This window comes from Furipterus horrens, unplaced genomic scaffold, assembly GCF_987537825.1.
Source record: "Furipterus horrens unplaced genomic scaffold, mFurHor1.1.pri manual_scaffold_1, whole genome shotgun sequence".
NCBI lineage: Eukaryota > Metazoa > Chordata > Mammalia > Chiroptera > Furipteridae > Furipterus > Furipterus horrens.
Window position 1 is genome coordinate 58,211,757 of NW_028327171.1, and position 3,499 is coordinate 58,215,255.

At 38.2% G+C, this 3,499-nt stretch overlaps 1 pseudogene; it reads left to right on the plus strand.

Annotated features, from left to right (window-relative positions):
• Positions 1 to 1,957: 1,957 nt before the first annotated feature.
• On the plus strand, positions 1,958 to 3,035 carry LOC150021166 (eukaryotic translation initiation factor 3 subunit I pseudogene; annotated as a pseudogene).
• Positions 3,036 to 3,499: the final 464 nt, after the last annotated feature.

Consider the following 3,499-nt stretch of genomic DNA (forward strand, 5'->3'; position numbering starts at 1 on the left):
TGTTTATTTTGCCAAAACCTCCTTGTCTTAAATTTTGAAGTTCAAAATAAGAAATATTTGAGGATTTTAATTTCTCAAAAATCTATGTTAGTGCATATTTACATTTAGATATTGACCAATTTTCTGAACAAGAAGCATATAAATTGAAATGCACATAGATTTTTTTTTTTGAAGTTAGAGTAATTTTAGCATGGAGCAGCATCTTATGTCAACAAAAGAACATGCAAACCTATAGAAAAATTTATGAGTTTATTTGAGCCAGATATTTGTGGACATGCCAGAGCAAGATCTCAACAGGCTGAGAACATGCTCTGGTGAATAACAGCTTTTCAGTTCCTTTTATTCATTAGGAGCAAAGGAGAAAACATAAGAAAGGTATATGAAATTCATTGGTGGTCAGTTAAGGAGATGGGAGAAAGCAATGTGGGGAAATCTCTAGAACTGGATAAAAAGCAAAATGGAGAAACACATACTTCCCTTACACTGGTGGGCACAGTATAGTTAATAATTAACTTTTACAGCACATAGAGATGCTATATGGGAAACAAAATAGCAATGAGGGGTTCTGTGGTTTCATGCTCTGGTGGTCTTGTGCTCTGGTGCCTGCAGGGGTGATTTCCAGGGGTCTAGAAAAGAAAATTACTCTGACATTTTCTAAAGATATATTAAAGAAAACAGACGGACAGCTGTCAGAGGGGAGGGTTTGGGGGACTGGGAGAGAAAGGTAAAGGGATTAAGCAAAGAAAAAATAAAAACAAAGACAAAACTCATAGGCACATAACAGTATGGTGGTTACCAAAGGGAAAGGAGGTGGGGGGAAGGAAGTAAATGGAGAATAATAGTGATATTTGGGTGGTGAATCCAAAATACAATAGACAGATGATGCATTATTGAATTGTACACCTGAAACCTATATAATTTTATTAACTAATATCACCCCAAAAATTCAATAAAAAAGATATGTTTTCTAGATGAATTTAAAAAAGTGGACAGGAACCACTTAAAAGGTAAAGATTGACCTTTGCTAAGGAAGCCATAGGCCAGAACTGTGACTACCCACCATGACCTGCCCAATTAGGAATTTGTGTTCAGACTGCCCTGTGAGGTTACTTTCTGTCACTGATCTTGTTGTCAGGCCTTCCACAGCCCCCCTGAGCTTGTCAAGTTTATCACATAGTCCTTGTTTCCTTCACACTTTGATATAGCGGCTGAGAGGGAATCTCGATTTGTTGCTTTGTGTGCCAGCAAAGCTAGTGGATAGTTTTTAGCTCTATCAGTTCATCCAAAAGTAAAATGGAGTTGGCCATTATTTAGCAAACTATATTTTTCTATAGTAGTTTTAGACAATTACAGGGTGAATGAGGACTGAAAACATTTTCAGTCAGGATACTTCAGTGTATCTGCCTGTATAACTTCACTTACCAGGTAATGATAAATTCCGAAACATTTTTAATGATTTTATAAACTCTGCCTTAAATCTGTTAGAAATATGAAGAAAGCCCATTATAAATAAATAAGCTTAGCTAGGAAACTCTTCAATAAAAGGTACTGTTTATTTTGTCAAAATATTAATTGCAATTATAATTGGGTCCCTCTTATTTATTTATAACAAGACTTGAAATGATATTGCTAACCTTAGATTTTATTATAACATCATAATATTGGTTATAATACCAAAATAATAGCTATTAATTTATTGAATACTTTCTATGTTGCAAGCACTATAATAACCACTTTAAGTAAATAATCACATTTCATCCTCCCCCAAACTGTAAAGAATCAGGCATTATCCCCAATTTACAGATGAAAAACCTAAAGCTTAAAGATTAAGTAACTTGTCCAAGATTTCATAATTAATAAGTGTATGTACTTTATAAAAATAATTAAATTAAAAATTTGTCGTTACACTCAATTTTTATAAACAAATATAAAAGTGAGAAAATATGGGCTTGAGTCCCCACAGGGATGAAGCCGATCCTGCTTCAAGGCCATGAGCAGTCCATTACGCAGATTAAATACAACCGCGAGGGAGCAAGGACCCTATTGTCAATGTTTGGTACTCGGTGAATGGTGAGAGGCTGGGAACCTACATGGGACATACTGGAGCTGTGTGGTGTGTAGACGCTGACCGGGACACCAAACATGTCCTTACCGGCTCAGCTGACAACAGCTGTCGTCTCTGGGACTGTGAAACAGGGAAGCAGCTGGCCCTACTCAAGACCAGTTCAGCTGTCCGGACCTGTGGCTTTGACTTTGGGGGCAATATCATCATGTTCTCCACGGACAAGAAGATGGGCTACCAGTGCTTTGTGAGCTTCTTTGACCTGCGGGATCCGAGCCAGATCGACAACAAAGAGCCGTACATGAAGATCCCTTGCAATGACTCCAAATCACCAGCGCCGTGTGGGGACCCCTAGGGGAGTGCATCATTGCAGGCCACGAGAGTGGAAAGCTCAACCAGTATAGCGCCAAGTCTGGAGAGGTGTTGGTGAACGTTAAGGAGCATTCCCGGCAGATCAATGACATCCAGTTATCCAGGGACATGACCATGTTTGTTACTGCATCCAAGGACAACACAGCCAAGCTCTTTGACTCCACAACCCTTCAACATCAGTAGACTTTCCGGACAGAACGTCCTATCAACTCAGCTGCCCTCTCTCCTAACTATGACCATGTGGTGCTGGGCGGTGGGCAGGAAGCCATGGACGTAATCACCACCTCCACGAGGATTGGCAAGTTCGAGGCCAGGTTCTTCCATTTGGCCTTTGAGAAAGAGTTTGGAAGAATCAAGGGTCACTTTGGACCTATCAACAGTGTTGCCTTCCATCCTGATGGCAAGAGCTACAGCAGTGGTGGCGAAGATGGTTATGTCCGCATCCACTACTTCGACCCATAGTACTTTGAATTCGAGTTTGAGGCTTAAGAAGCTGGATCTCCATCCTGCCAGGGAAAAGTTCCCAGGCCAAAGCTCATAGAAACTTTTGGACTCTGAGAATTAATAATTTAGTTTGGAAATAAATGGTTCCTAGACAGAAAAAAAAAAAAAGAAAAGAAAATATGGGCTTGAATAAAGTAAATAAATGGAATCTCCTAGAGGTGACAACTGTTAACAATTTGGTGCCTTTATTCACATATACAGGTATAAAATATTTTTACTAAAATGGAGTATGCAATACTAATTATTTGTGTTTTTGTCTTATTGAAGGATTGTATTGTATGTTTTATTGAAAGTGCATATAAGATTACTTTGTTCTTTCTCTTGGCAACCTAATAATATATTGCATCAGTTTATCATGATTTATTAAACTAGTGCCCAGCTTATTGACACTTAGGTTTCTTTCAGATTTCCTTCTACAAATAATAATTATGTTGTTTGTACACGTGCCTATTTGCGTATATCTGCCAGAATTTTTACAGGTGGAAAAGCTGGGTCAGGGATTATACATGAATTGAAAAAACTGTTTTATTTAATTTTTTTTTATTGATTCTAGAGAGAGAA